Source organism: Mytilus edulis, chromosome 2 (genome assembly GCF_963676685.1).
Source record: "Mytilus edulis chromosome 2, xbMytEdul2.2, whole genome shotgun sequence".
NCBI lineage: Eukaryota > Metazoa > Mollusca > Bivalvia > Mytilida > Mytilidae > Mytilus > Mytilus edulis.
This window is the reverse complement of record NC_092345.1, coordinates 32,989,037-33,010,445: the sequence shown is the minus strand read 5'-3', so window position 1 is coordinate 33,010,445 and position 21,409 is coordinate 32,989,037. Positions and strand designations below refer to the sequence as shown.

At 31.0% G+C, this 21,409-nt stretch overlaps 1 long non-coding RNA gene across 4 annotated transcripts; it reads right to left on the bottom strand.

Moving 5' to 3' along the window:
• Positions 1 to 5,053: 5,053 nt before the first annotated feature.
• LOC139512001 (uncharacterized) lies at positions 5,054 to 13,597 on the bottom strand. Of its 4 annotated transcripts, none has more exons than XR_011662140.1 (4): positions 13,558 to 13,597; positions 7,197 to 7,256; positions 6,141 to 6,347; positions 5,054 to 5,252 (listed from the first exon to the last, which is right to left on the bottom strand). It is a non-coding gene; the product is annotated as an uncharacterized lncRNA (long non-coding RNA). The 4 variants fall into 4 exon arrangements; XR_011662137.1 differs by lacking the exon at positions 13,558 to 13,597 and adding an exon at positions 11,381 to 11,463; XR_011662139.1 differs by lacking the exon at positions 13,558 to 13,597 and adding an exon at positions 9,173 to 9,219.
• Positions 13,598 to 21,409: the final 7,812 nt, after the last annotated feature.

Below are 21,409 nucleotides of genomic sequence, written 5' to 3'. Positions count from 1 at the left end.
AGATGGAAAAGCACAAAAATAATGTTAAAATGAAAGCAGATATGATAGGAGATCACATAGGTAAATATATGATATAATTGATAAAAAAATGAATCAAACAAGTCATAACAAGAGACTACTAAATAGACAGCAAATAAGACCTGTGTTGTGGCATTATTTGTGAAATATAGTCATATATAGAAATTGGAAATTCACCAGTTACATTTATTATTGTAAAAACATGATAAATAATCAATAAATTAGATTAACCCTTCAATTTTAACAATCTGGTGAACAAAAAGTAAACATAACACACAGAACACTCAAATTATTTTTTTATGATCAATTAAGGGCCATATCAGTACAGTTTACACAACAACATTTTCATTACTCATCGTTGGAATTGTTCTCTTTATAAGAATTAAACCTAGAAAAAAATATGTTTTCTTGTCAGCTTGACACTGAGATCCTCATTTATGTATATAGTATACATGCATTTATGGTAAACCTGAAGACTACATTTGTATTTTTCATTTTTGAAAAAACACTTTTTCATTATTACAGCTATTTTCCTAATGTGTGTAGAGTAAAACTTTGGTAGGTTTGCTTGCTCTGTTTGTATAAATATTGATTCAAGCTTTGTAATTAAGGTTGATATCTTCAAACAATAACTATAGGCATATTTGAACCTTTATGGAGTACTTTTAAATTTGATTAGACGTTATGTCAATTGCAATTGTACAATATACAAACAAACCATGCAAGCTAACCGAAGTCTTAGATTTACATGCCTTAGGAAATTAGCTGTAAAATTAATTATATATTTGTTTCCAATGCTTATTGTTTTACCAATTTCAAATGTTTTGGCTTGTTTTTAAATTGGTCTATATCAGCTATAGGATCAAAAGGGTCCAAAGTTAAACTTGATTTCATAAAACAATTGAATAATTGGTGTTCTTTGATATTATGCAAAATAAAACGGTGTATTGTACTTTTTTGGGTTCAATACTTCTTATATGTTTAGATTTTTAATATTCATTTTCAAATTGCAAAAAAGATCATGGGGGCAAAAAAACCTTTGTTAGTTTATTAAAATATTATTGAAGATTTTTTTTCTATGCTAAATGTTATCATGCATTTAGCATGTTTAGATTTATGATTTGGGCTCAGTTTTCAAGTTGCTTCAAATTGGGGTCCAAACTTTAACTTTGTTTAAATTCATTAAAAATTGCATATATGCAGTTCTTTGATATTATAAATCTAATCATGTCTTTTAAACTTTAGATTTTGGATATTGGCACAAGTCCCATTTCAAAATCATCAGTTCTTTTACCACATTTATTCTGTGTCAGAAACCTACATGTATGATGTGTCTAATAATTCATCACAATCCAAATTCTGAACTGTATCATGTGAATCAAGTTTGAATGTAGTGTCTATATACATGTAGTGCCCCCCTCCTAACCTGATGAAGGTGCAATTTCTGCATTTGTAATAGAATGTACCCTTGAACTGTTTTATTCTCATTGTTGAAGGTTGTACAGAGGCATTACATTCATTTCATTTGAACTTTTGTGGATATTTGTCTCATTTGCAATCAATACTCATCTCCCTATTTTTGTATTGTCATAACGTCAAAAATACAAGATGAAATCTGCAAAATTTACTTCATTAAAATTAAGTTTGCTGCAGCTTAGAATAAGAAAAAAATCAAATTTAGGTCCATTTTTAGCTAGTAAACTTTATTTTTTATTCTATGTACTGGAATGTCAGAGTTGTGATAATCGAAACACATATTACATATAAGACAAAGTTGATAAGTAATTTCTTTTTAGGAAATTTCAATCATTTAATGTATAACAATTGTTTTCTTATTATTTTTTACAGACATTTGTTGATCCAAAAATAACTGGAGATCATGAAAGAAGACTGATTGCTGAGACACATTTTTGTTGATAAACATGTTTATGATGAAGAAAAACTTAGATAATATTAATGCCTGGACACATTTTTCAGGATTTAAGCTAAAGCTAAAGACTAAAGCCTAACATCATTTGGGCATTAGACTTAATGCCTAGGCGTTAGCTTATTGCCTAGGATTTAAGCTTAATGGCTTATTTCACTTATTGCCGCTAACATATATATTTTTATTTCCGATTACAAAAAATGTTTCTTAAAATCTTATATTTGATAAAAATGACAACTCCTGTACCAAGTTTGGAGGTTTATGTGTTTATCAAAACATTTTGTATTTACGGGAAGACAAAGTGCAAACTTATAGATTACCACGTCCTTGATGCAGGCCACGAACTTAGTGTCATGGATAATTTCTGAGGGCCATTTAGAACTTGATGCATATAGTGAGTACCGATTGATATTTGAGATATTGACCTTACAAACAATAGTCTGCATGTAACACAACTTGATTTTCTGCTGTCTTCTATGTGTGTCTTTTTTCACAATTCTTTATTAGCCATAATTCTAAATATTTCGTACATGCTATCGCTCATGTCGGAAATAGGACAAGAAAGTATTGCTGACAGTCACACTTAATTTTTTCGGATAAATTCTCTATGATTTACTCAAAACAATGTTATTAATGCAGTATGCATTTTTTCAAATTATTTATCACAACTAAAGAACATAATTGAATATAAACATTTGCAAAGTAAATAAAGCAAGTCGACAAATTATTATGTGACTTAATGGTGTAAAAGAATATATCCTTTATACAATTAAGATTTGAAAAAAAAACTTTTATTTAATATGGTTCATTCAGTACTAGATAATTTTTTACACTTTAATTTTGTAGTTTTACAATTGACAGCCTATTTTTTTTTTTTTTTTTTTTTTGCACATGTCATAATAAACCAACTTGTGGATATTAAGGAAGCTGGCTTGTCATGTTTTGGATTTTTTGTCAGATTTTCGGAATCCTCTGGTTTTATCCATTTGAATGCCTTGAAAACATTTGCCCGGTGACCCCCATTTTTCTTTTTGTAAATCTTTTACATGTATAATGATAAGCCATCTGTAAAAGTCTTATAGAATTTAGATATGTTTTAATAGTTTTTGAGAACTAAAACTTGTCAATGATAAAGCAATGAAAAGTCAAGAGATAATATTTTTTCCCGCCGAAATTTCAATGACTAATATCTCGAAAACAAGCACGGTGACCTATCTATTTTTTTGCACTTTTGATTTCTTTATTAATCCCCATCAATATAAACTAGTGTTTTGAAAATGTATTTTTTTTTAAACTGAGATACAGCATTTTCTATGGCATGTTTACATGTGCACAACATTTTACACGGAAGACTTAATCATAATTTTGAACTTTAAACTTTGAGAGAATCCATAAACGTAATCGCCCTTAAAGAATTTCCACTGTATATCTACTTTGTTCATATATGTAGTAAAAGAAAATCATTTTAAAAACGATTTTAATAAAAAAAAATGATATGTAATCGGCCGACTTTTTCGACTCTTTAACCTTTATTTAACATTTTTTCTGTATCAAGTTATTTAGGGAAGGCTGCACAACCATTTCTGAAGCCAGGGATTTCGTTACCACAAGTTACATAAAACCTCTACTAAATTCTCAAATAAATATAAAGATTTGGTTTTGGTTGTACATGTAGAAAACTTATTTCAAACGGGATAGCACATCCTTATTTTTACGAAAATGTCGTTAACCGCGCCCGAAAATTTAGAAACAATACTGGTAAACTTATTGATCCTTTATATAAACGTTTCATAAGGGTTACTTTAACACTGTTATTAGATTATTGGGTATTGTTTTATTGGTATTAATATTGATTTTGTAAATTAAAAGAAAACTAGATATTATTGTTATATACATATTCACATTCATGGATCTACAATTTGTTGATACCTGTATCTTGGCATTGCACTATGTCATGTTTTTTATCTGACTGTTTATGACGTCTCTACACTAAATCTATTGGATGTTGGGTGTGTACTGATTGATAATTTAGTCTAAGATGCATGATTTTTTTAAAATTAGTTGTTAGTGGCTTTGAACTAGCTGTCAGCAACTGCGAGTACTCTCAGATCTGTACGTAGTGTCTTTTTGTTCTTGGGATATACAAGTACCCGGCCACGTGCACTCTGTGTAGTATTTCTATTTTTATCCATCTGATGAGTTTAGCCTTTTCAACAGATTTTTATAGTTCGTTCTTATCGTGTAATGTTACACCATTTTCCAAGGTTAGAGGGTGGGATGGGATCCCGCGAACATGTTAAACCCCGCCACATTCTTTATGTAAGTCAGGAGCCTTTAATTCAGTGGTTATCGTTTGTTGATGTGTTACATATTTGTTTTTCGCTATCTTTTTGGTACATAAATTAAGCCGTTAGTTTTCTCGTTTGACATTTGTCATTCTGGGCTTTTTTTTATACCTGACTATGCGTTTGGGCTTTGCTTATTGTTGAAGGCTGTACGGTGAGCTATAGTTATGAAATTTCTGTGTCATTTAGTCTCTTGTGGAGTGTTGTCTCATTGACAATTACACCACATCTTCTTTTTTGTATATCAATGAATCAATTTATTTAAAAAGAAGTAAAAGTATCATGACTTGCAATGACGGTTTCATACGTGAGTTGAGTTTGTTTTGCTCAGTTTATGATTCTCTGTGTTTTGTTTTGAGTGCCAGTTATTTGTCTTCTAGGGTTTTTTTTCTTTTATTTTTTTTGCCATGGCGTTGTCCTTTTATTTTTAGCTTATATGTTTTAATGTCTCTTTGGCATCTTTTACCTCTCTTCTTCAATGAAAATTCAAATCTGGGAAAAAGTAAAATCACAAAAATAGTCCAAGGAAAATTCAAAACGAAAAGTCCTTAATCAAATGGCAAAATCAAATTAATAAACATATCAAACGAATGGATGACAACTGTCATATTCCTGACTTGGTACAGGCATTGTCTTATGTAAAAAAAATGATAGATTGGACCTGGTTTTATAGCTAGCTTAACCTCTTACTTGTATGACCGTTGCAACAAATTACTTTATATTGTAAGGAAATATATAAAATAAATTTGAAATTACATGAAAGTTATGAACGTTTCGTGTTTTATTTTACAACAATTGTCTTCGCGTTATGTTGTTTGCAATGATTCACAGGCACTCTGCTGGTGGTGTTTTCTTAAAGCACCATCTCATAGTCGACATGAAACACGTGCAGGTATTACATCCTCCGTCACATGGGAACCATACACCATACTGATACACATAACCATCATTTACACATGTACCTGCGATAATAAATATTTTAAGAGAATCAGAAATTAAACTGAAATGAGAAAGATGTGTTTTATTATCAGCATTCTATTGACGGAAAACTGCAAGTATGTAAAAGTGGTACAATTAAAGACATACACAATATAACATTGATAAATACATGATGCAAACTGAACGTCGGGTTTGTTAAATGCTCAATGTTCGTTATAATAAATCAAAGTTGCTGTATTCTAAATCTCAAACTTGCACACCAGTAACTTGCACTTAAAGTAACATTAATACACACCACTTAATGCACACTGAATATAACACCAATGATAGATACTGAGCGTAACAACGAGACACCAATGATGAAAAGTGAACGTTACCCTAATACACAGATGACGCGATGTGTTCTTAACGTAACATGGATATCAAATTGGTAACATACTTGACCTAATACTGGTAAACCATTGAACGTCAAACTCATTAACAATTGATGCATTTCGAACGTCACACTCATACAATAGTTATCAAAAGTACCAGGATTATAATTTAGTACGCCAGACGCGCGTTTCGTCTACATAAGACTCATCAGTGACGCTCATATCAAAATAGTTATAAGACCAAACAATACAAAGTTGAAGAGCATAGAGGATCCAAAATTCCAAAAAGTTGTGCCAAATACGGCTACGGTAATCTATTCCTGGGACAAGAAAATCCTTAGTTTTTACAACATTGATGCACTTCGAACGTCAAACTCATACAACATTGATGTGCACAGAATATAACGCTCATACACCATTGATGCGCAATTTTGGTAAGGGTTTTCTAAATAATCTTCATAATTTATATAAAAAAAAACGAAAATATTTATTACGAAAAAAACATTTTGAGATTAACATGAATAAATTTGTACGTACCTTGGCAGTAAGGACAACCACTATATGGTATGATTGGATTAGAACAGTCAGTTTGGGGACAATCCCACTCAATGCAGTACCTTTTGGGGTCAAAAAGCACAGAATGACACGTTCTACCATACCGGGCACCCTTTGGAATGGATGGAATAGTTTCACCCGCCGAATAAACAACACATCTTCTACCAAGTACACCAGCAATCCCTATGCCTGTATGAATATTAAAGTAATGTCATGAGGTATATTACTTTTCATGTATTTTCAAACAGATAATTAAGCCAATTTAACATCTATGGACAAAACTAATTTACAAATGTAATTCGTAAGAATGCTAAGTTTTTCTAACATTGATTGTGCGTACATTCCTAAAAGATATTATATAGAGTATGGTATATCATTCTGATATTGTAAACAGGTCTAAATTACTTTTATTGATTTGATTAGATTCGGTTCAAATGAACTGTGCATCTACAGAAAGCGCCACTTTAAATTTTTCTTTTCTTTTATGAAGAATATCCATCTGATCTATTGTTACATAATTGATTCAAATTTTTTTGCTAAGCAGTTAGTGCTAGCATAGCAAGTGTTGAATAAACCTATAGATTCATCCGTACTCAATTAATTTGGAATCTCTTTTTGCTTTTACCTTTAATTTTTTTCTTCTACATGAATTTATGACATTTGAACATTGATCACCTTAATCGGTAAATTTATTTTTAAAATACAATTTAGAATGTTCACTAATATATTGCAGGAAATCTATTAAGAGTATAAATAAACGTGTCTATCCCATTAAAAAGATCTCTTGGACAGAAAAAAAACCCCAATTACACCGAAAACTTAAATTGTTCTAAAATTGGCTAAAAATATTACATCGAGAAGTACCATATGCACATAACAAGGTACCGATTATAAGAGGCAAAATGTGTAATTTAATTAAGAGTTAAGCATTCGTATCATTTGTATGTGAAATAACCAATATAAAACAATTGGTTTTTCTTTTAAAATCAATTATATGTATCTTCAAAAGATGTATCAAATTCAAAATTAAGAACTTACCAAGCACGAAACATACAAATAAGATCTTCATTATTCTTTATTTATTTTTGTCCTCTATATCTAAAACGTAGAAAAAAAACTACATGTATAAACAGGTGTTGTGCCAACTGGAATCAATATGTTTAAAAGAATGTCCTAGATTATTGAGGGAATCGATAACAAACGCACATCACTTATATGTACCATATTAAAATTCAAATGTTTCTATATGAAAAAACAATCAGAAAATTGATAAATGTATATTTCCCAATAAATGTATATTTCCCAATAAATGAAAACAACAGTGAGAACTTTCAAGTGACCGGAACGATTTTCTGGATTCGCCATCATCAGGAACGCCGAGATAGCCATTGACAACAGTGCATTGACTATAAATAAAAGTTTGATGCTTATTAACCTAACATGTCTATAAATGTTTTATCCATGATACGTTTTAACTTGAAGGGAATATATCGTATCTAACAACAGCAACTAAAGTTACTAGTTAGGTACAGGCACACACATATTGTGGCTGATTAAACGTGTTCATAGACACCAAACCCTCTACTACATATGGGATTGTGGTACAAATGTCGATAGAACAACACTAAAACCAACTAATCAAAACAATAAGACAATGAACAGCAACAAACAACAACCGCTCACAGTTTGCCAGTAATTGTCTCATATTCTTGACTGGTTAAAATTTGAATATTTGTAAAACTATATTCAAGCTTAACAATCTACCAATATATTAGAAATTAAGCTCAAAACAAAAAAAATGTTTAAAACAAAAGCGAATGGCTCATTCGATTAGATGTGATGTGAACATTCTTGTCTCTTTTCAAGATAGTATATTCGAACATTTTTAGTCAACGACCAAATGTATTGGAAAGTAGAAATATTAGGCACATACCATTCATCCCCTTTTATAAACACAATATGAGTCACTGGAGACTTAGGATATGTTTCACTTTACATTTTTCAGTCTTCGATATAATATAACTGTATTACCTGTTTACAGAGACACTCCGGTTTCTGAGGAATTGGAGAGCTATATTCGAATGAAGACGTAAACGTATACATTAACGCTGATTAATCGATTAATGTGTTACAGCTGTAACAGCTGTTTACCAAATATGTTTTTTTTTCGTAAATTAAAAAAAAAACTGTACATGTATTACTCGATTTATTTCACTTGACTGGGCGGAGTTTAACCAGTTCGCTCATGATAAACCAGTCATATATAAATAGGGATTTAAGGATATACTCATTAATGAAGTGTCCAGTCATTCTTAGTAAATTCCTTTGATGACACTGATAGTTGATTAAAATTCAGTATTAATTATAACGGCAATCCTCCTTATAACACACATTTTCAAATAGACTGTCCTCATGCAAATTAAAATGTAAGCTCTGCCAGATCAGTTGAAATAACATTGGTAATACATGTATATATTTATCCGTTATCACAGTAGTAGAAATGACAAAATAGAAATTCTTGACTGGTTCAGCGTAAAATTCTATTCAAAATCATGTTTAAACTTTACAGGCCAGCTATCGACATTGATGATGGTTAAAAAAATGTACCAACCTCTTGATTAGTTGGTTTAGTTAAAATTAAAAACTTTTAAAAAAGAAAACTGGTCAGCTTTTTCGTCCAGGAATAAAATAGTATTAAAAAATAAAAGACAAGCTACCAACATTGTGCATGATTAGAAGTGTTCCCACCTTAGAGAATTATGCTTTGGCAAAACAAAATATTCCAAAAAAATTGGAACGCTAATTTGCCCAGGTGTAATTTGAACATTTTAGTCTCTTTTAAAGATAGTATATTCGAACATTCTTCATTTTAGGCGACGACCAAATGTATCGGAAAGTAGAAATATCAGACACATACCATTCATCCCCCTTTTATAAACACAATATAAATCACCGGTGCCTTATGATATGTTTCGCTTTATATTTTAGTGTTCAAATTAATATAATTTTATTACCTGTTTTCAGAGACACTCATGTTGCTGACGAATTGGAGAGCTATGTTGAAATGAGGTAATAAAAGTATACATGGACGCTTGCTGGTAAATTGATTTAAGTAAAGACAGTTGTTTATAAAATATCTTTTGTTTTACATGAATCATGTGAAGATGAATTCCAAACAAAATTAACATAAACATGTGCATATTGATCCATAATCACAGTCGATGAAATGATGAAAATAGTAATTTGTTAATAAAAATCAAGACGTTTCTAATTTGCTTAAACAAATCATTGTCTGCGAATAGATCAATTTCTACAAAGCACAACGATTAGTTTGATTGGTAAGGACAAATGAAAGTTACTCTATGTATTATCTGTGTAGATTAAAAGAAAAGATGGGTAAAATTCAATAATGCATCAAACCGAACAACAAAAAATTATTGTATGGAAAACGTAAAATCACAAAAATACTGAACTCCGAAGAAAATTCAAAAACGGAAAGTCCCTAATCAAAAACAAGTTTTGAAGATCCAACTGTACGGAAAAATCCGTCTGCAAAGATGATTTCTATGAAAATAATAACTACAAAGGGGAATTTTGTATCACTTTATTGTACGTAAAACGTAAAATCACAAAACTACTGAACTCCGAAGAAAATTCAAAACGGAAAGTCCGTAATCAAAAATAAGTTTTGAAGATCCGACTGTACGGAAAAATCCGTCTGTTGAGATGATTTCTATGAAAATAATACTAGCAACTACAGAGAATTTTGTATCAAATTGGTTATGATATGACTACACACAAAAATTGCTAACAAGAAATATAAAAGTTGTGTACCACTTTTCTACATTAATTGTTCATTGTCTATTACATCAAATTATTATCATAGCTTACATTTCCTGTTAAAGTGCCCTTAACAAAATTGCTACTTTTAAACATAAATAATATTCATTAAAACATTAAAGGAATCTAGTTTTAGACTTGTTGTCACTAAAATAAAGTTTTTTCACAGCGGTGATTATCAAATTATTGACATAGTGTCAACGTATATTCGTTCCACCTAACAGAAGTTCCAGTGGAAACTTTGTTATAAACAATGTCATAATACACCTGATGGAACAAATATACTATACTATTTATTCCGTTTGGAACATCTACTGTTATATTTATTCCTCTGGAAATAATATTCCAGAATAATTTTTTTTCCATTTGAAACTTATATTATGAAGGAAATTATATTCCGTGACAATAGAACCTACACTACCGCCAATGTGAGTAGTCAAAGGCTACGCTGGTAAACTATCAAATTTATCCCAACATTTTATAGATCTATCTCCAATCTCTGTAATTTTTTCTGTATAATAAACTATTCTTTCAGAAATTGTACAAATGTTCATTATAATTGTGAGTACAAATACAAAAATGAGAAAATGCGGTACGATTGTCAATGAAACAACTCTCAATTATAGACCCAATGACGGAGATGTTGGCAACTTTAGTTCTCTTCACCATACGGCCTTCAACAATTAGCAAAACACAGTCAACTTGCAACCTTTAAAAGGCTCCGAAATGAAACAGTACAGAAACCATTTGAACGAGAAAACAACTGGTCTGATTTATGTACGAAATATTGAGCAAAAACAAAATGATACACATTAACTAACGACAGCCAATAAATTATAGGTTCCTGTCTTGGTACCGGCACACACATAATGTGGCGGATTAAATATGTTCATGGACGCCCAACCCTCACCTAAATCTGAGACTGTGTTACAAGTGTAAAACAGAGCAACACAACAACCAACTGTACACAGCAAACAAATATATATTAAGAGCAAAAAAAGACAACTTCAAAAAAATGCCAATAAAGTCTCATATTTTGAGAGGTTCATCGTTGAATATTTTAAAAATAACATTTAACTCAACAGACATGCTACCAACAAAGTGTTCCAATCATAAGAGCTTTATCAAAAACAAAATATTGTTTAAAAGAATAACTGGAACGCTCATTCGTTTAGTTTTTGGTTTTGAAAATTCTGGTGTCTTTTCAAGATGGCATTTTCGAACATTCGTCATTTTTAGTCGACGACCAAAAGTATCGGAAAGTAGAAATATCAGACACATACCATTCATTCCCCTTTTTAAACACAATATTAATGACCGCAGCCTTATGATATATTTCACTTAACATTTTCCCTGTCTTCCAAATAATAGAATGTTATTACCTGTTTTCAGAGACACTCAAGTTGCTGAAGAAATGAAAACTATATTCGAATGAGGAAGTATAAGTATACTTGAACGCTTGCTGATTAATCGATTTATGTAAAGACAGCTGTTTACAAAATACATTTTTTTTAAATAAATTAAAAAAAAAAGTAAATATGTACATGTGCATATTGATCCGTTTTCACATGAGTAGAAATGACAAAAACGGAAATTTGTTCAAACAAATCTAGGAGTTTAATTTTGCTTAACATTTGCTTAACAGCTGGGTATTAGTCAATTAGGCATCAAACCGAACAACAAAGATTATAGTGAGCAAAAGACATCCACCTTAACTCATCATCTTGATGACTTGATAAACTATATCATAGACTATAGAGAGGGAAATACATCATGCGAAATCTATTGTCCAAATTGACTGAATATACAAATGTATTCTCTGCATATTTCATAAATTTAACAATGACACCTTTTTTCCTTTCACAAGCTACGAAAAAAATTTAAAAAGGATTTAAAAAAAAATCTCAAAAATGGCTTTTAAACTTTTATCCTCTAGCCAAATAATTTAAAAAGTAAAATCACAAAAATACTGAACTCAGAGGAAAATCAATTCGGATAGTCCATAACCACATGGCAAAATCAAATAACAAAACGCATCAAAAACGAATGGACAAGAACTGTCATATTCCTGACTTGGTACAGGCATTTTCAAATGTAGAAAATGGTGGATTGAACCTGGTTTTATAACTAGCTAAACCTCTCACTTGTATGACAGTCGCATCAAATATATATAGCTAGCTAAACCTCTTACTTGTATGACAGTCGCATCAAATTTTAGTAACTACAAAGGATACAACAGACAAATACGTCTGCAACATATATTGACTTAAGACGGATTAAACATATCAATGGACGCCAAACCCTCCCCTAATTCTAGGACAGTGTTACTACATAGCAACGGAAGCACCAAGTAAACTAAAAAAAATGAAAAAAAATAACAGAAAAAAACACAACCAAATGATTCAGCGTATAATTCTATTTAAACTGTACAGGCCAGCTATCGTCGTCAATGATAATTAAAATTGTTCGAACCCCTCTAGAGAATTTAGTTTTGTTAAAAACAAAAACAAAAAATATCGATAAAAAACTGACAAGCTTTTCAACCGTTCAAGTATAGAACCTTTAATTCGAGTCCGGGCAGAACGAGCATACAATTAGTAGTACAATGTACATGTTTTAAACCAAATAGTTTCAGTCTTAAATAATTGTATAACCAGTTTTAAGAGCCACAAAATGTTTGAGTATGTAAGTACTATATTGTTCTCAGAAGAAAAGACATATAAGAGTGCATGCCGATTAATCGAGTGAGGAAATAACAGCTGTATTAAATATACTTGTTATACATTAATCATATGAAGAAGGGTTTTTTTCTATAAATTAAAAAATACTTAACATGTACATATTCATCCGTGATAGGAAATGAAATGATAATAATGTAAGTTTGTTAATAAAACTCCAGGCATTTCCAATTTACTTAGACAATGTATAGTCCCAAAATAAAATAAAATGACTCCTACAATTCACAGAGACCAGATTTGTACGGAAAAATTATCAGTATAAATTACAGATATTTTGGTAAATTAAAGTTTATGAAGAAGCATCCCAAGTATCAACAATCTTTTTTTTTAAATCAACCTTTACTAACTATCTTCAGGTCAAATAAACACCTAGCATAGACTTTAGGGGAAAGCCATCTTGCTAAATATGTTGTTCATATTGACTGTTTTTAATAATTCAACATTAATAAACAGTAAATTTACAGATAATGCTTTAATTTCAGCACAAAAGTGCTGACAATTTGGTTGGTGATAACCCTGATGACGAAATGATAGAAAAAAAATCTCCAAAGATAGCAGGATAATCATATGTAACGCAAAATAAATATATGAGGTACACACTATTCGTCGTTCTTTGGAGAAGGGCATTCACGGGAAAAGCTCCCCATTTCCATTCTCAATTTTATTAAACTAAAATTTTATAAAATTTGACATTAGAAATTATATTAATTTTAAAAAAGCATCCAAATTTTTTTTTAAGATAAGTGTGTTAGACGGATATTTTTAGTTCACATTAATTTATTATTAAAGTGAAATATATTCAAACAATATCATTGTATTACCTGTTTTCATAGACAATCAAGTTGTTATGGAAAATTAAAAGTATACATGAACGCTTACAAATTTAAAATTGATTTAAGTAATGACAGCTGTTTACAATATAGAACATTGAAAAAAATTACATGATTTGTTACAAAAATTCAAAGATTTTGTCTTTCTACTGTTTAAAATCACTTTACATGTAAAGGTATTTGCTTAAAATTTATATTTTCTGGAATATTTGTTCGTCTGTCCTAATAGGGAAGGAATCTGTCGTTTTTTTATGTGGTTCAGAAGTGTTTCTCGTTTCTCGCTAATTTTTTCTTTTTCATTAACATTTAACCGTTGGTTTTCCCGTTAGAACGGTTTTATACTTAGTCAATTTTGGGACTGTATAACTTGCTGTTCGATATGAGCAAAGACTCCGTGTTGAAGACTGTACTTTGACTTATAATGGTTTACTTTTACTAGTTGTGACTTGGATTGAGGGTTGTCTCATTGGCACTCATAACACATTTTCTTATGTGTAAATCTTCATAATGCTGGTTATCACAAAGGTTATAATAATGTGAATGTTGTTTTCCCTTTGCTGCATCAATGTAGGGTTCCAAAAAGGGATAATTACTATTAATCACAGCTGTCAGTATTATTGACGAGGACAATTGGATGTAACTCATGTATCAATATGAGTATTTAAAAAAACAATGACAGTTCGTTTTAAGTCAATAACACATCATAAAAAATAATCAAACGACAGTAACAATTTTAATGTTTTGACAAATGTCATTATTGCATACAGGGAAAAGGTACAGTTCATTGTTTTATTGTCGAAATGTGTTATTTATTATATTGACTTATTATTTAAATATATTTTTTAGTTTTCTAACTTGACAAACCTTGTCATAAACTGATAGAACACATGTAGTTTGCCTTTTTTCACTCGGCAGATTAACCACACCTTGCCATTATTGCAGGTAATAATTTCTATCAGAAATGCACTTTGACATTTTCGTCAATGATGTCTTTGAATGCATAAATCAAATACCCTCTACGTTTTTGGTGATTGAAGTAGTAAAACTACTGCTATCCGAACATGTATAGAGTCATTTTCTGTGTATACTGTCTTTTAAACACGTTTGTGTGCGATCCTTTAGATATATTGCGCTTAGTGAAAAATCATCGTTTGGTGTAAATGCCTGGGAAAACTGAAGTTACTTGATTTTTTATGCAAGTTTGAGTAACTTCGATGTAGAAAAATTGTTGTTGGTTGCAGTAGAAGGGTGTAGATGACTAAAATCTTGGAGAATAACAAGAAGATTTGTGTATATGTGCTGATCTGAATCGGTTAAAAAAAAACCAAGTGGATACATATGAACCAATGAATTTTAGCATTGAATCTGTAGAGACTGTCGAATAGTGTTGGACATACATATAATTGTTTATGTAATGTTCTACAATTTCGCTACCGTGAAGTTCTGCAGAGTACATATTGACAGTTTGTGTTATCATCTCCAAAAAAGAAGCCGATTCATTATTTTTTGTAATATCTGCGACTGATGTTGGTTGTGCAGAAGATGTCTTGTTACAATACTTGTCGTTTCATGAATGTAAGGTTGATATGATTCTTGTTGACTTGAACATTAGATGGCTCGTTGTCTCATTGACTTGAATTTCAAATCTCATATCTCAAAGTCAATATAGATATGTTTTGATTAATTAATTGGTTCGGTGTCTAGTTAGTTATATATCAAATCTTATATGTCAATATAGATATGTTTGGGCAGTTTTGAGTTTGGGTCATTATTTTATTGACGTATACCTCCTTTCTCCTTATAATAAAACAGAATCATTTTCAATAACAGCGTGGACAACCGCAATCCTTTTGTTGATAATAAACTTAAACGTGTTTGTCATCGGCTATCGATAACATTGATTTAACGCTCCCCAGTCTGTCACAGGCTTTGAGGTTTCCAATATGAATTTAAATAGAACAAAAGGGTAAAGTTCATCCAAGTGCACGAGAGAAAAAAAAGTCTAAGTATTCAACATTTGAATCAAATGTTAAGTCCTCTGCTAGTTATTCGTATTATTTGATTTAGGCGTTTAGAACCTTTGGCAACCCACAGTTTAAGTGTCTTTAACATACCGGATATGACAAGTGGGTGTTACAGACGAACGTTCGCCTAATCCGACTCAGTCAATTAATAACCTTAGCGCGCCAAGGAGTGGTCGTGTCCACGCTGTTATGAAAATGATTCGATTGACGTTCAATGAAATACACAGAGAAGGCTAATACTTTTGAACAAAGAACTAAATCAAGCAAATATACCAAAATATCGTTTGAAAATACCTTGAAAAATCACTAAAACAAGCATAGATATCATGTCAGACCTCCAACCAGAACACATTTACTCAAATTCAGCTTTATCTCCAATACTACAAAGGACTGGAACTCAATAAACAGAAGATTTGTCAACAAACAAAGGTAGATCATTAGCAGATATTGTAATGGGCGGAGTATTTTTATTAATTACGTCATTACGTATGCGCGGTGAAATAATTCCTATCGGACATGTCACCTTACAATTAAAATGTCAAGATCAAGATGTTACTTGTAATACTCGAACCATACCACTTCAAAGGATTGGACGAAAAACATTAAGATACAGACGACATGCGACTACCATATATCATAATATATGTTATAAAAAAACCCAAGACGAGGGATGCCGAGTGATGACAATAGACATATTTACACTTGTATGCAAATTTGTCCGCCATTACGTAAAATCAGACAATATCCCGTAAACTTGCCATCACAATTGGAAAAATTTGACGTTAAAATTAAAAAGTGATTGACGTCAGAAGTTTATTCGGAGTAGATCTAAGGTCATTCGGGGACAAAATTCAGCTAAAAATGAAAAGTATAAATACGTTTATAGTTCACTGCGGCCCATAAGCCCAAGTCCTAGGAAAATAACTGGGAATGTACATTATAATCATGCAGCCTGTTAAAAGCAATATTGCACTGCATCTTATATTATGTGGAATGATTACAATGTTTTATTTTTATTAGGACCATTTGATTAAAAGTGGGATATTAATGAGACATCAAAAATGTACCTCTAATTTCTTGAATATTTTTTTCATCTAGAGTTCAAAAAATATTCCACAAAATCAACAACTGAAAATGCTAAAGGAAATTTGTTCTTATCCGCGGTATTTTCTAAGTTGTTGATGGGGTAACAAAAAACGATTAGGACTAATTTTGGTGATTCTTGCAGAGAAAATTAAATAGGTCTTTGTTTTTGGGGGAAAAAGTTGACACAAATCAAAACAATAGACACCATGGTGTTATGTAAAAAGGTTCAAAGCTGGTTAAAAAACGAAGAACTATATTATCACAAAACTAGACAATATACATATCATAATATCGGTCACTGTACTCTAACTAACAACAACAACAACGATTAAGGTATAGCTATTTTATTTAGAAGTTATTATTATAAAACAAATGAAAACGTTTTTCTTTGAAAATCAAGGTAATATAAATTTTATTATTTTTTGTGAATAACCTTTTGGACAGCAAAAATGAGTAGAATACTCGAGGACAATATCCTTAAATATTTACTTATAAAAATTTGACAGTAAAGAATTACTAGTAACTCCAGAACATCAAACAATAAAATAATAGGAAATATTACACGAATGGGTCTTCCAGTATCTCCGTCTGTGACTAGTACAAAAAGAAATCATATGCGTCTTCTTCATCTTCCAGCGAGTCCTGTAGTGATTCCAGTGAGTCTAGTAGACCAAGATCTCGTCCTTTCCGGCATTTCTTCTTGCATTTACTATTTTTTTTCCAACACTTATCAACACACTTCTGTACCTTTGTAATGCTGTTGTTGTTAAATTTACACTCTCTTTGGCATACTGATGTTTTATTATCGCAGCGCCCTCTACAGGTCTGTTGGGCGTTAGTTAGTAAGAGCACCATCGCTAGAACCAGAACAACTAACACCACTTTGGTCTGTAAAAGATAACAATACTTCTAATCAAGAACGACAAATGAATAAAACCATTGTTATATATGAGGGTCTGCTGTGTTTTACTTAAGTATTGAATGATTTTTGTTATTAAGGTGTAAAAGCATTGACCGAAGTACATTTTGTATGAAGCACTTTCGCTAAATTCTAAAAATGTGCGCACGGTCACTGCTTTTACAACCCTATAAATTTACTTAAAGAAGCATTCTATACTGATAATTACATTTTTTTGGCTAGGATCATGATAACACGATTTCTATCAAGTTTTTTCTTAATATACCTGTGCACTGCATTGTGGAAGCTCGTGTCATCATGGATGTTACATTTCGTGTTCACATATGCAACTATTCCAGTCATAATTAGGTTCGATAACTCTGTATGTGACTGGTTTAATTATGGTTATGTAAAATGTACTGGTTACCCAAGTAATAATTTCAAAATATATATATATATATAGATATTGCATCTTTGTTTCAACCCATCCGTGGTTTCCTTTCGTTGATATAAAATATTATCATAAAATGATTTCATAAACAATCGTATAATACTAATATATATATTAAGTCTTGTCAAAATTTACATCGTGATTAGGTCACGTTGCCATGTTTGTTTTGTTTGATCACGTTGATGACTTAATTAATATCTCCACAATCTTGCTTTATCCTTAATTATCATACGAGTTACAATAACGTGTCATATTTAATTGCAATACAAACAGTTAAATCTTATTGAATTATTTGCATGTGTAAACTAAGTGTCGAACATCCTCTACGTTTGAAATTATTTGGTCGCCATTTTGTTATATGTAACTTCGAAATTTTATCAAAACAAATAGCATGTATCCACTTTCACAGAGGGAAATAGTGTTTAAATGTATGCTGCATTAAGGTAAGACAATTATTGAAAAGACATGCATCTAACAATTTTACGATTTTCATCGTACAAATCTTCAAAAATATATATGTCCATGTCGCCCCACGCTATCAATGTTCTAAACTGCATGGTCGGTGCATGTAAATCTTTATTTTTAGTGTGAGAGACTGTTTCTAATAAATATATTGAAGAACATGTGAAAAAAGAAATTTCTTAAGTACAAAAAGACACACTTTGATAAATATTTGAAATATTACTTTTTGATTTATAACTAAATGAATACCGGCATGTCGTGTCGTTATGAACCTTCAACAGTGTCCGCCATTTTGAAAATATTGCTGAAGACTGCCAAAATATGAACTTTTCAAACAAATTTCGAAGCAAAAAGTTTAATACCTGAACTGATATGGTTTGCCATTTACTTTAAATAAATATGTTGTCGATCTTTTTAGAGGTTGGAAGGATATAAGTAACAATAAATTAATTGAGAAAATTGATTTTACAAAAAGGTCCCATTGCAATTTTGTCGAGTTTTAACGAAGATGTCAACGGAGGCTGTGTGGCTATGTCACCTCAATTTTCAAACTTATTTCGAAGCACGAAATCATATTTCTGAACTGAAACTTAAAACATATTTAATTGTAAAAATTTATAAACTGTAAAACGCGGGGTTGGAAGGAAAAATATACTTTATAAAAAAAAAGTTATGACCGTTTTATCTATGTACCCCGTTCACTTTCATTGATAATCTATCGGCCATTAATGATATACAACAGAAGTGTAAAAGTCACGTGATGACGGAGATAGTTGGATATGAGAATAACGCGAAATACTGTTAGCCAATCAAAATAACGTATTATAATGAAACATACATGCAATTTGTTGTAATTATATAATAGAGAATAATTATCAAAACGTACAGAATTAAGGGCAAAAAAATATAAAGAATCACGAGAGAAAAATTGAAATAGTCTGAAAAATTAAAGAATAAATAAAGAAAGGAGCCCAATCCAGACCTTCATATATAGATGATACATTATATGAAATCATTTCAAACCAAACATCTTTATTCATAATTAAAAGACCCATTTAGAGCATATCGCATAAATGCAATCTAACATACACACTGATTATTTATAATTACAAATGAGCATAGAGCAGCTAGGAAAAGTGGCATAACATAAACATGTGTCATTTATAGTTGGACGGGGGGAAATCAAAACAAGACCACAATAAAAAAAAAAAAAAGGAGATAGCTAAATTGTTTGTTTTGGGATTTTTTTCGTTTAAAATTTGTGTTTCATTATTTGGCAATCACACCTCATCTTCTTATGCTATCCATACAATAGTTGCATGTTAACATTGTTATATATAGATATAAGAAGATGTGGTATGAGTGCCAATGAGACAACTCTTCATTTATGTCCAATCTGATTTCGTCAAAATTGGTAAAAAAAAAAGAAGACTTTCAATAAATGGTAAGTACGGCATTTTTATCTATATGTTTATATTTTTGTAGTGTCGGGTGCTGTCTCATTTACAAATACCCAAAGTTACTAAATATTAAGAGGCTTACCTGCATGTTTCTTCTGTTAAATGTTAAATTAATTATGAGATACATGTAAGCGAGACTTATTTATATTCAAGAAAACATAGCTGCAAGCTCCATTAAAATCAATTATTACAATGTACCCATACACGTATCTTTTTATTATCTACTCACCGTTTGTATTAGGATTTTTATTTCCTAATATTTTGGCCTATAGCATCACTGAAGTGACATTAATTGTCACTTTCAAATGCGCATCTGCTGTATTAAAATTGGTACCGTTTAAAGAAATTTTTTATGAACCTATTTATCTTTATTATTAAACCTAAGGGCAATAACTCTCGATTGCCATATGTGCTGCGATACATATGTATCTACATGTAATCTAGTCTTTAATATTTTAACACCAACGTATCTTTGATGACGTCGTGATACGAACCCAAAGGCTAGTTACAGTGTACATGTACATTAATAAATATACGGTAGAACAGATGGTGTTTTTTAAAGTCCTACCCGTTTTATTTTACAAAAACAAGCAAGTAGTACATTTAAAAAGCAATCCGTTCAAAAGTCATGAAATTGTACAATAAAAATGTATAATCCGCATTTGCAACGGTCAATGCCAAATATAGCCAAAGTGTTCCGATTATTTTTTTGAACTGCTACAAAATACACGGTGGGTATGGTTGTCCTGCGAGAGAACGTTCTGTGCTGGTGATTCGGTCCTGACGGGTGCTGGTGATCAATGACAAAATGTAAACAAAGACGAAAATGATGATTTTTTACGTTTTCACTCATAAAAAATGGAAGAAAACAGTTGAGATTTTTCAATTTTGTTTCTTATGGGTTCATATGTAAACCTTTAAAAAGTTGACACTCTAAACTGTTTCATTAAGCGTAACACAAAAATGCTCATTTTCAGAAAATCTAGAACTGAAAAAATAAAACAAAAATGCTCATATAGTCCGCTTTCTATATTGCAATCCACACGACAAAACTATTTTGTGAAAAAAACATTGCAATTTATTAAAATTTAGCCTTTTCTCAATTTATTCATGTCCTGATCCTGTGCTGGTGGGTCCTGTCATTGTGCTGGTGGGTCCTGATACGGTGCTGGTGATTTTGGATAAGAAGTTGGTCATATTTGAAACAAATGTTACAAAATCAATAAAATTGGGCAGATAATTGTTGTCAATAGGATCTATGACTCCTATTTTAGCTCTTGTGCATCCATTTGGCTGTTTAATAAGTGTTTTCAAATGATCGTAACTTGTATTACATAATTACATAAAAGGGCAACATCTTTCGTCCAATATCAGATAACAATATATAGTATCTAAAATAAAAATAGTTTTGTTAAGATATTAAATGCCCCTTACATTGATGCTTCAACAATGATCAAAGCCC